Source organism: Periplaneta americana, chromosome 7, assembly GCF_040183065.1.
Source record: "Periplaneta americana isolate PAMFEO1 chromosome 7, P.americana_PAMFEO1_priV1, whole genome shotgun sequence".
NCBI classification, from domain to species: domain Eukaryota; kingdom Metazoa; phylum Arthropoda; class Insecta; order Blattodea; family Blattidae; genus Periplaneta; species Periplaneta americana.
The window spans coordinates 101,014,555-101,028,301 of record NC_091123.1 but is presented as its reverse complement, the minus strand read 5'-3'; the positions used below and the strand labels follow the sequence as shown (position 1 = coordinate 101,028,301).

General features: G+C 32.8%; 1 pseudogene; it reads right to left on the bottom strand.

Moving 5' to 3' along the window:
* Nucleotides 1–12,769: 12,769 nt before the first annotated feature.
* Nucleotides 12,770–12,888, bottom strand: LOC138703842 (5S ribosomal RNA; annotated as a pseudogene).
* Nucleotides 12,889–13,747: the final 859 nt, after the last annotated feature.

The window sequence follows — 13,747 nt, the reverse complement described above, 5'->3', positions numbered from 1 at the left end:
AATTATCTACATTGTTATATAGCTTGTTTTTATTGTTGTTATCAATGATGACAGTTAAATATAAATAATACAATGAAAATATTCAATAGGTGTAATTGCCTAACAATTACAATTTTTCAAGATCATAGTAATCAAACACTCTATTCACTTGGGAATTTTAATTTTTCCTAACAAAAATTTTGCAGTCTTTAAGCCAAGTGAATTTGTAACCTTTTTCTCTGGCAGTAAGTTTTGTCTTGTTGAACAGATTTTTCATGAACGGCGTAAGATGATCCGAAGCTGTGACCAAACCAGGCTGGAATTGCTGACAAGTTGTTTGAATTGGAAGGCCGAATCCTTCTTTGTTATTTTTAGCCTCTTCTCGGAAACGGCTTAGCCATAGATAGCGACTTGAATGTTTAGCGAACCACACAATAATTGGTTTTGGTTTCCCAGGGCATCACACATTGGTTTGATAGATGTAAGCCCTATAAGAAGGTATGAATATACTTCACATGGCCTGCATCTGAATGGTAGAGGCAAGGAGCACCTTTCGGTTCTTATTGCTAATAGCATCAGAGGCAGCCATGTTAAAAAGCAGAGTTGTAATATTCCTGTGTTAGTTAATGCTAGGGCTTCTCCTTTTTTAGGTTAAACCTCCCACCAGTAAGGTGTTTGAAACAAGTTCAACTAAATTGTAAATGCTCTGATGTTTCTAGTAATGAACACAGTAACTTCACTATTTTTCATCAAAATATTAGGGGATTAAAACAAAAAACTGATGAATTGATCACTTCTTTAGCAACTCAAAAGCATAAACTTCAGATATTATGTATAACTGAACATCATATGAAGCAACAGGAAATTCTACAACTGTCTTTACATGGATATGTATTAGGTTCTCATTTCTGTAGACATGTCTTCCAAAAAGGGGGTGCCTGTATTTTTATCAGAGAGGATCTATTATTTAGTAAAATTGATATATCTGATTTTTGCCTTGAACAAGATATTGAAATCTGTGGAATACAAATTGGTTATGAGATATCAAATTTAATTATCTTATGTGTTTATAGGGCGCCAATGGGAGATTATAAGAAATTTACAACTAACTTAGATTCATTATTGAAAAGACTTTATAAACCACATACCGAATTTGTAATCTGTGGTGACATAAACATAGATTATCCATCAGAAAGCTCGCGTAAAAGAAAATTAAACTCACTTCTTGAAACTTATAATCTTAGTCACACAGTAAGTTTTCCAACCAGAACACAAGCTGGAAGTAGTACTGCCATTGATAATATATTTATAGATAAAAGTAGATTGAATTCCTATTCAACAGTACCATTAGTCAATGGCCTGTCTGATCACGATGCACAAATTCTAAGTGTTTTCAATATGAGTGAAAAATTCCAAAGTGTTAATCTAAAAATAAAAAAAAGGATTATAAATGCTGAATCTCTTCATCATTTAAATACATGTCTACAAAATGAATCTTGGGAAAATGTATATAGTACCGATACCATTGATATTAATACTAAATTTAATGCATTTTTCACTACATTTACGAATTATTTCAATGAATGTTTTCCAGTCAAGGTGGTGAAAAAATGTAAAAGTAAAAACATGTGGATAACTCAAGGAATTAAAATATCATGTGCTAGAAAAAGGAATCTATATTTAATGAGTAGGAATAGTGATGATCCTCATGTTCTTAATTACTACAAGAATTACTGTAAAACTTTGACAAAAGTTATAAAAGATGCAAAGAAAATGTATCTGAATGAAAAAATACAAAATTCAGATAATAAGATTAAAACTATTTGGGATATTATTAAAAATGAAACTAATCGATATTCAAAGAGTGAAAATATTACTTGCATTAAAATCAATGATAGTAAAATAGATAACCCAAAATCAATTGCAAATCATTTTAATGACTTCTATATAAATATTATTCAGAACTTAAACATTCAAGATTGTCCAGAAGATGCTGCACTTGGTTACCTAACTGATGCATTTAACACTGAGTTTTTAGGTCTCAAATTTATTCCCACTACCGCAGCAGAAATCATGCATGTGATAAAACAACTAAAAACAAAATATTCCTCAGGATATGATGAAATTCCAAGTAAAGTTCTGAAAGCTTGTTCTGAAATATTATCCCATCCGTTAAGCTATCTATGCAATTTGTCAATGCAATGTGGTATTTTTCCAGAAAGACTCAAATATTCAATAGTAAAACCAATATACAAAAAGGGAGATAAATGTACTATTGCTAATTACAGACCCATATCATTATTAACAACATTTTCAAAAGTGTTTGAGAAAGTTATGTATAATAGATTATGTCATTACCTGGAGTCCAACAATATATTAGTTTTAGAACAGTTTGGATTTAGAAAACAAAAATCGACAGAGAATGCTGCTTTTAGTTTGGTGGATGAAATACTAAATTCATTGAATTCGAAACTACATGTAGGTGGGATTTTTTGTGACTTGGCTAAAGCATTTGATTGTGTAGACCATAGTATATTAGTAAAAAAATTGAAGTTTTATGGTATTAAAGATGAGATGTTGGGTTGGTTTACATCGTACTTATCAAATAGAAAACAAAAAGTAGAAATAAATGTACCAAATAGTCATAAAGTTACTTATTCAGAATTTAGAAATATTAAACATGGTGTTCCGCAGGGGTCAATTTTAGGTCCATTGTTGTTTCTAGTTTATATTAATGATTTAGCCTTGACCATAAACAATTTATCTAAAGTAATTTTATTTGCAGATGATACAAGTGTAATTATTTCAAGCAAACAATACGATCATTTTATAAACACTTCTAATACAGTGCTGAATCTAATGAATGAATGGTTCCATGCAAATAAACTAGCACTTAATGTTGATAAAACCAGTGCAGTCAAATTTTGTACACACAATAGTGCTCAGGTTTCCTACAGTATTCGATTAAATGGAACTCATCTCAAAGAATCTATAAGCACAAAGTTTCTTGGTTTAGAATTGGATAATCACTTGAACTGGAAAACGCATATAGAATGTATTACTCGTAAATTGAGCTCTGCCTGTTATGCATTAAGATCCTTATCTACTATTGGTGATATAAACTTACTTAAAATGTCATACTTTGCATATTTTCACTCTGTAATGAAATATGGATTAATATTCTGGGGTAACTCGTCTGAAGCTAAACACGTTTTTGTTTTACAAAAGAAAGCTATAAGAATAATGGCCGGTGTGCATAAAAGGACCTCATGTAAAAATATTTTCCGAAATTTAGAAATCTTGACTTTACCTTGTGAATACATTCTTTCCCTAATGATGCTGTATATTAAGAACCAAGATAAATTCAGTACTAATCAAGACATTCATCATTTTAATACAAGACATAAATCAGATCTTCATCTACCCTCTGTTAGTCTAAGCTGTTTTAAAAAAGGAGTTCGCTATTCATGTATAACAGTCTTCAATGCACTGCCTAATAATCTTAAAGATTTGAAGAACAACGAGAAAAGGTTCAGAAAAGAATTAACCAAATTTCTACATACTCATACCTTCTACACAATTGATGAATTGTTTATGCTTGTGAATTGAATTATTCTACTTAAATGACATGTACAATTTTATATAGCTCAACTAAAATATGTTTTTATATTGACTTAATCTGTTTACTATGTATTGTATTTTTTGTTTAGCATAACTGATGAATTGTATGTACTGTATACGTCAACTGATGAATTGTTTAAGCTTATAAATTGAATTAATCTACTTCATGTGAATTGTATAGCTTAACGAAAATAAGTTTGTAAATTGAACTAATTTGATTGTATATGTTTGTATAGTTTGGCTGATGAATTGTATATGTTCTTAAAATGATTACTACTCTGTGTAGCTCTACTGATGAATTGTATATAGACCTACTGTAAATTGAATGGTTATATGTATAGCTCAACTGATGAATTGTTTAAGATTATAAATTGAATTAATCTACTTGATATTAATTGCACAAATTTTTATAGCTTAATGAAAGTATGCTACTTTGTATTGTATATATTTGTATAGTTTTGGCCGATGAATTGTATATGCTTTAAATTGAATAGTAATCTATATAGCTCTACTGATAAATTGTTTGTGTTTGTAATTTGAAGTAGTTTGCATGATATGTATTATCAATTTCTGTATATCACAACTGGTTGAATTGTTTATACCTTAAATTTAATTAAATTGTTTTGTATTATAATATAGCTCAACTTATGAATGATCGTTTGCGTTTGTAAATTTAATAATCTGATTGGCTATGTATTGTATACTTTTAGTAGAGCCATCGATGTAGCTCAGTCGGCAGACTCGCTGGGCTGCTGTTCCGGAGCTGCGTTCGGGCTTGGGTTGGATCCCCCTTTGGACTTTGGTTTCTTCCGAGGTTTTCCACAGCTGTGGGACTGAAGCCGGATGGTCTATGGCGAGTCCTTGGCATCAACACCTTTGATTGATTACCCCCTTTGATTTGATTACCTGGTTGGGTTTTTCCGAGGTTTCCCCCACCGAAAAGGCAAATGCCGGGTAATATTTTGGCGAATCCTCGGACCTCATTTCATCTCACTACATCTCGCCAAAAAAAAAAAAAAAAAAAAAAAAAAAAAAAAAAAAAAAAAAAAAAAAAAAAATTGTACAACATTGTAAAAATTGTAGAAAATTACTAAATTGTAAAACTATAAAAATTTGTAAAAATTGTAATTGTAATATTGTAAAATGTTGACATGTTCCACATCTTAAAGCTTCATTGCTCATGTAAGATCTATGGAATAAAATAAATGAATGAATGAATGAATGAGTGTCGGCAGTCTGTGTGCAACACTAACGTCTTCAAAACAACCATCTGCACCAATAATTGTAGAAACGGTCTTTACGATTTCATTCACTGATTCATTATTAGTAGAGGGAACACCATATAACACAATATTGTCCCTGCGGTTGTACTTTTCCAAATCCTGAAGTCGAAGTGATACATAAGGTCTTGCACCTTCCACATTTTAATCTTTAACGGCCAATATACTTTCAAAGTTACGACTCAATCTAACTAACAAGTTCCAAGATTGTTAAGTCCATGACCTACGAGAAAATATTCCACGCTGGAACGCTCATACACAGTCTCAATCAACATATAACAACTTGACATCAATGTCCAGCAATTTCCATCGTACTGTACTTAACGCCCAGTTAGATTTTGAAAGTTATGACTAGAATCTGACTAGTAGGCTCAAACATATTAACTCGATAATTTACAGAAAATGTTCCGTGCTAGAACAGTTACACACACACACACACACACACACACACACACACACACACACACACACACACACACACACACACACACACACAACACAAACACACACACACAAACACACACACACAAACACACACATACACTCACACTCAATGTGCACATAATAACCTGAGCTTAACATTTTGTTACAATCTGCATACTCTGTAAATATCTGTACTATCACACAATGAATATTGTACCAGAGAGAGAGAGAGAGAGAGAGAGAGAGAGAGAGAGAGATGTAGCAGGAGACGACGATAGATCAGAAATCACGTACGAATAAAATGACAAGGTAGAGTTGAATATTACTCCCAGTTATAAACCGAATCGTGTATAAATAAATAAGCAATTTGGAATAGAATATTAGTGCTAGAATAAACAGACCAATTTGACTCCTGTAGCGTTACATACTTTATTACAATATAAAAATAGCTCACATTAATCACGACTATTCTCGAAGCTATCATGAAATCCCAATATGATGTAGATATACGACCTCCGCGCGTCCTATACACACGCGAAATCAATAAACCGCGAAGCCACTTCGCCTAATATCACAAACTACCATATCGATAAACCGCAAAGCCACTTCGCCTAATCTCACAAAACTACAATATACCAATACGCCATGAATAGTGATCTCAAACCTCACGCAATCTACTCACACGCGAGCTGCTACGTAATCTGTAACAAATTCCCTTAGCATGAACTTCACAAACTTACCGTAAGAAATGTAAGAGATATTACAGCGGTCAAATAAATATAAAGTCCCGTATTCCTACTCAATATAAATAACATAAAACCACGATCTTGTCCATAAATGAACTATTTGCTGAACAATAGTGCGACTAAGCAAAATTAATTTCAATCGGGTAAATTCGTGAGTGAAACTTAAGGATATTTCTGACAAACCAGACGAACTCCTAAGTCAATACAACAACACGATAATAATTCACTGAATCATCCTGATTGCATAAGAATGAATTGCTATATTGAACTCTCGACGTGATGATGAATTTCCAAGACTAACTTTCATATGTCGACAGCCCGAGTGATCTTAACAGTAGAAAAATAAGTTCGTAATTTTATCTTAACTGCTCAATGATAAAATCAATACAACCTTGCACGTCGCCAACGACTTCCCGAATGATCTTCACAGTACAACTAGTTCTGCTGTTCAACTAATTCTCAAAACAACTTTCCGCGTCGGGACTGAGCTCCTGGGCAAAGTCCTTTCCTAATAAACGTAAACACGAAGACTCGGTTCTCTCTCCCTCAATTGTTTCAAACCCTAGCAGGCCAATAGGAATTTAGATATCAAAATTGAAGGGAAAAAGATGGCGCTGTCAGCGGTGTGCCAGCATGCGAACCCTGTCGGTGATATAGCAGGTGAAATGATCCGCTGATACGTCGAAAATCCGCGTACCTAGGTGGAACTTGACCATAGGCCTTGCCGTGTTACCAAGGGTGAGGGGCACATTGAACATCTTCAATGTAAGAAACTAAACTTCTTGAGTTTCTCTTTCCATTGGACTATTTTCGTGCATCTCAGATTCATAGAACTTAAATTACATATGTTCGAAACCGGAAAGGTCTTTTGTATGAGCCCTGTACTTAAACAACATTTCGACAATGTATGGGACAATAACAAACAAAAGAATGACACTAAAAAACGATGCGTTGCTTCTCAACATTTCTCACTTAGCAAGAAACCTAAGCCATTGTTCTTCCTGTTTTATCTGTAAATAAGCGCCTTCTTCTGTAAAAGTAATTAAATTACTTGCCTCGGAGTTTAGGATAAATCCATGTTTTTTCCTGAAGGAGTAAGGAAAATCGATAATGTAATTTCAAGTTCTATACAAAGTAAGTACTATTGTAACAGTTCCATTCTGAATAGTAATCTTTATTTTATCCATTAGGCATCAGAGACCTGCAAAACAGCGCTTACAACCGATTTAGATTCGACCGGTTGGAGCTAGAACTGGTTAGGTTGAACGACGGGCCGAACTCGACTTTCAAGCGGTTACTCCTGATATATTGCAGGCCAGTCAGAACACCAGGCGCACCTAATCATACCTGGAACTGATTTTTTTTTTCGAGTACACAACCAGAGTAAAAATTATTGAAGTATATTTCTGTTATTTTATTTAAAAAAAAAGTGTTTGCCAGCATTTCTACAGTTGATTCGACACTATAATACATAATATATTTTCTTTATTATTTTGAACTTGCAGTAACTTCATAATTATCGTTTTTATTTTAAACTTTTACAGTTTTACTAATAAAAGTTGCTTACAGATATGTGAAACAATGGTATAATTTTACACAGAACAAGACGTGCATAAACGTATATTTTTCTTACCAATAAACGCTATAGGCCTATAGCTTGTGTTTTACTATACCAGTGTTAAACATTAGGCCTATACTTCATAATTTCATCATTTTATTACGTCGTAACTCTCTCTCGTCACATATCGACTGAATCTCGTTCGATTTGTGTAACCCGATAATTGATATAGTATTATTGTATACTGTTTATATAAGATCACGGATGGTTTAGAGCACAAATCTCACACAGAAAGAAATGGGAAAGGGAAATAAAATACGATCTCCAAATTGGGACAATATAGAAAAATTAAGTACCTTATACGGAACTTTAATACGTCATTGTGTATATTAATAAACGTATTTCATAATAGGTAGACATTATATTAATAAGCCATGAGAATACTCAGCTAATATTTTACACTCCATAAACGTATGTTTTGATCAAAATTAGGACGAGATACATACGGTACTTATTCTTATCCTTAAGGAAAAAAAAAGATGTATTGTAGATTATTGTTTAGTTAACGTCCGAAACTCACAAGTGATACCAAGAAGGCACTACTTATAAGGTAACTAAGTCAGGAGATAATGGGGTAGGATGGCTAGTTCCTTTTCCCCTCCATTGCATATATCGAATTAGTCGAACATATTACACTAGTCGAGCTTCAGATATAAATATATAAATAATGATTACTGAAAGGGAGAAATTTTGTCTCATTAATTTATTGAAAACAGAAATTTTGCTCTTTTATAGTGAAGAAAATAACATTTAACCACTTATAATATTCAACTCCTAAATTTATAGTTATAAGCACTAAGATTTCCACTCGAGCCAGAGCCCTGTTTTCTTCTATTAATGCAAACTTGACACCATTTTGTGACTACTTAGGTGTAGCTCCTGCAGAGAATTATAAAAAAAAATATTCATTGAAATTAGCTGTGATCATTATTTTTAATTATTCAATTTAGAGGCAAATGCATTTAGTAACGAAAGTTAAGCGTGCTTTAATTCATTCTCTACCCCATCAGGACAGGGAAGGATATATTGACAAAAGAGCACGGCCCATTCATTTGCACGAATTCGAACACAGAATACAGTATATAATATAGTATCCGTATTCATAGATCTAGACTTATTTAACATTAAGCCAATACTTCATTTCTTCCCCATGTGCGAAACTTTGACGTGATATTAAAATTTGCAGTTCAGAAATTATAGATACACCTGCTCCAAATCTTCTTTTACTATATCAGCAACAATTCATATTTATTGCTAGGTGAATCTACATTTTCCTTTAAAATTATCGCCGTTAAATTGAAATGGATAAAAGGAGATTCTACTCCTTTATTTTTCTATTGCCACAATTAAATATACCATCAATGTCTTTAATGTCCTCTGTACTTACTAAATAATCGTTTAAATCTTTCATTTTGGTTGTGTAACTTTCTTTACAGGAGATATTTAGCTTAGTTTAAAAAAAAGGCAGGAAACAAACGGTCAGCTGTTTACGGAGTCGGCCATCTTCTCCATCTGTGCAAGGCTTATACTAGGGTGATAGGTTGTGTAACGATTATAATGTGTAATTGTACAACTGTTATATATAGAATAGCTTATGCACTGTTTATTAGTTACGTTTTACGTTCCAACGATGTATACGTCCTGTATAACCTTTACACTGTACATAGATTATTAGTAAAATAAAAACGTATATCTAAAAGAAATTCTTATTAACATATAATGCTTTTTAACTACTGTAAGTACAAATACATTATTATTTCATTATGAAGTCATTTGTAAGAAGATAGAATGTCAGTTTTAAGAAAGAATATTATAATTTCTGATGGATGTAGTATTACGTTGTAAGTTATTGCTATTTAAGATAGGCAATTATAATACCTTAGATAGTTCAATGACGATCTGTCTTTTATATGCAAAAGCCGCAGCCGTCCACCCACAGGGAGAGCGAAACAAATCGAGCCGTCGGTAAACCCAATAATAAGACACACCGCGTGGTGGAAGAGCTTTACATACTGCCTACACAGCTGGCGCTCAGTACCGTTGTGTAATAAAAATTATTGAAAACCGGTTTTGCAGGACTCTATTAGACGTTACTAACATTTTGATTTCCTTGGAACCTAAATCCTCTATTTTATTAAAAAAAAATATTGCAAATAAAACGCGATTTACAGAACTCAGGTTGGATTAACATGTGAAAAAGCTTGAATAACATTATATTACTAGGTTGTTTGGCGTGGGTATCATGTTGTTTTTTGCTTTCGATCAGGAATAAAGATAGCTGCCATTGTTATTGTGCAGATTTGTCCTTGCAGGTAGGAGGTAGATGAAAAAAAAATTTTGTGTATCTCGAACTAGGATAAAAATGTTTTGACAAGCTTTTCCTACAATCGGTCTTCTTACACAACCATTAATCACTAGCTGCGTTACTCGTATTGAAGCAATGGCATATTTGTCGAACATTTCGAAGAGGTAGCTAGTGTAGTGAATAATTTGCCAGTATATATTAGTGTACCTACCATGTGTCAAAGTTGTGAAAGGGCTATTGCAGTATAGCAGTTTGAAGAGGGTTATTGTGTAAATCTATTTCATTTTTTCTTTCTGGTTCAGTAATTAACGAACTTTGAAATAAATGAAAAACCTTTTCCAGGACAAATTTCTCTAAATATTAACGAAACAGAAACGAAACTTAAAAGTGCAACAGTGGTGGTTAGTGGAAAAGTTAGGGATGAATGGATTAGTGAGCATAAAATATACTGGCTTTGCAATTCTACGTAAAGTAATAGGTGTTATGAATAGAGAAGATACTACATCTAACAGAGGAAATAAGCATATGAAATGTACCTAAATTTAAGTTTGTACCCATTACTTAAGTGTCTGTTGCGATACTTATTTCATTATATAAGATTATTCTTTCGGATAAATGATGAAGTTCAAATCCTGGAAATTTAGAAAAGTAATTGTTATGAATTTTATGTAAGATCGTAATAGGCCTAAACTTGTCAGAAAGATTATGAAGATGAATGTTATGCCCTACAATGTCGACTATAAAAAAAGACAAGAGCCCGAAAATTTAAAAAATAGTTTTCAGGGAATAAACGAAAATATGTACCGGTAATATCAAAATGGGAATTTTAACTTAAACGCAATAAAGGAAGGCTTTTTGCAAGTAGTCTAATGAAATGAGTTATTATTTTTTCGTGAATAAATGTTCTTCGCGTTGTTAAAGATTTCAATATTATGTTATATTAAATATTTTAATATAGGTATGCACAGTAATTTTATGATAAAAATATACTTTCAAAGAATAAAAATAGTATCTCAGAGCCCGTTTCAATGTTTTGTGATATATTTTACGAGACTAATATCACGTATTGCATCCTAAAAATTCGAGGCCTAGTAATGACAAACATAGACAAACTTCAGCTTATCTGTAAGTACTTCAACCAGGACTGAAGGTTTTGAAAGCGACAATTTAAGTGAGGTTTTAGCAGTGGAGGCTGTGGCTCTTGAATAGCGATTTCTGCGACTTTGATGGTCGCTGAGGCACATCATCCTGTTTCCCGGTATTTGTTCTACATTGTTTTTACGCACAATAGAATGAACTCAATAAGTACCAGACGTAAATTTCAAAAGTGTAGAAGATACTATAGAGTTTATATATATATATATATATATATATATATAGCTTGATTATTTAATTTAATATTTCATTATATTGTTTTCGGATGATGGGAAGAATTAATTAATTAACTCTTTTTTATTTATACACTGTTTAGAGTTTTTCCTGTGTTAACTAAAAGAATCAAGTTGAAAAGGACGAAGAAGTTAAAATTTAAACTTGAAGTTAAAAGAGTTGAAGTTCATGATGACGGTGGTAATGATGATGATGGTGATGCCTTTAATATTTAGTATTAAAAGCATACAGCTATTCGAAAGATGGGCATTTGCAAGCGGGTACTTACGTTCAAATTAATGCAATATTAACTGTAGGCCGTAAGTTCCTTTATCGAAAACAGTGTTAAGATAAGAAGGCTTGTCAAAGTATTGCTGTTTTCTTTACCGAAGTTCCATCATTATTTCTTACATTAATAATGTCATATTACCATTGTAATGTGTCAACAAATCTGATAATAGACTACAGTTGATAACAATTAAAGCATAATTATATCAGGGGTACTCAGAGATTGAGTTCAGTATCGATCAAAGTATAATACAAATACATAGCTGCCATTAAGTTTCCAAACCACAAGCGACATAGGCTTGCGATATGCAGACACATAATAAATTGTTATTTAATTTTGAAGGTGTGTGTATTTATTATTAGTAGAGTTCGAAGTTGAGGTACATTATCTCTTAAGTTACGTCCGTACAGGATAGAACGTGTTTACAAAGCAACTGGCAAGGCAGTGCTCTGCCCTCATACACCATCATGTCAGTCGAATGGGGCCGTTGTAATACGTAATACAGGTCCAGCAAGGGAGGGGGGGCCTTCGCTTGAAGGAAAAACGTGGGTATTATATTGGATAAAATACAATGTACAGTATTATCGTTTCTCAGGCGTAGAAAAATAACAGTTTTATGAGGTCTTTAAACAATTATTTGGAGCAATACTATTTACAAAGGTACTTTGGAGTAGTAGTAGTAGCAGCAGCAACAGCAGTAGTAGTAGAATTTGCAGTAATAGTAATAATAATAACAACAACAATAATAATAATTATTATTATTACCTATTAGTATTATTATTACTATTATTATTTATCAGAATATACTTTTTTAACTAACGGCGGGTACTTGACTTACGTCATTCACCCATATGAAGCCAGTTATGTAGACCAATTTACCAACAGAATAGTTGTCCAGGGTGCGCCATAGGAGGCTGGCCTACATTCCATCCGCTATGAGATGAGTTGATTATGGAGGTTTGTTGGAATGCCAGAGAGGAACCGGAGTTCCCGGAGAAAACCCCTGTGTTACCTGGACCACGGGCTTGCCAAAAACAAGTTATAAATCGGGAGTAGTTTACACTGGGAATGGAACCCGGGTCCACAAGAATATAAGGCCAGTACTTTAGCCACTAGACCACTGTGGCAGCATAAAAACTTTGCCAACGGCACGTGGTGTTCCCAAGCGGTCACCCATTCAAGTATTGACTAAGCTCAATGTTGTTTGACTTCGGTGAGCGGATGAGAACCGATATTTTCCACTTGGTATGGCCGTTGCCAAGTGAATTTGTCAGAATATCAGAACCTGCAATTGCAAATATATATGTGAATTAGAGTACAAGGAAAAGAAGCGACATAAATATAGTAATTGAAAGGTTAGCTGGAAGAAGGGCGTAACTGAGAAAACATAGTTTTGAGATAATCAACAAAAACTATCTGTACCCCGCATCTCTTGCTGGACTATGACACTATTCATATAATATATTGTAGGGTAATATGTTCACTTGTAATTACAATTAGGTCCATGGTTAATGTTTAAATATTGTACGAAAACGAACCATTCAATGTTTTTTTTTAATTACGCTCCTCTTCCATAGAGGAGGTTGAAATTATTGCAATACTGTTAACTTTTCTATATTTCTAATATTTCTATAGGAAAGGCTAGATATAGGTCTATACTACAATAATGAAGATAATTACAATGTATGTTCTACAAAAAAGATATATTTGTTCTTTTACAAAATTGTTATCACAACATTAAAAATAATAATCCCACTTATTTCACGTTATCATTTTAACTGAAACAAACTAGGATATAGATTTACAAACAGTATACCACTTTAAGTGATCTAATAACCTAACCTAAACAACATCTATCTTACCTTAAAGTATCTTGTAAATTAAGAAAAATAAAACCCTGGATCACCACAGGTATCATTAAGTCAATCCGTGTAAGAGACAAATTAGCCAGAAATATTAGAAAAGAACCTGATAATATAAATCTAATAAATTATTACAAAAAATACAGAAATACCTTAACTCTTATTATAAGAAACATGAAAACTCAGTATTATCAATCTCAATTTCAGAAGTATCGAAATAATCCTAGGAAATTTTGGCAAACTATTAATGAAGCCA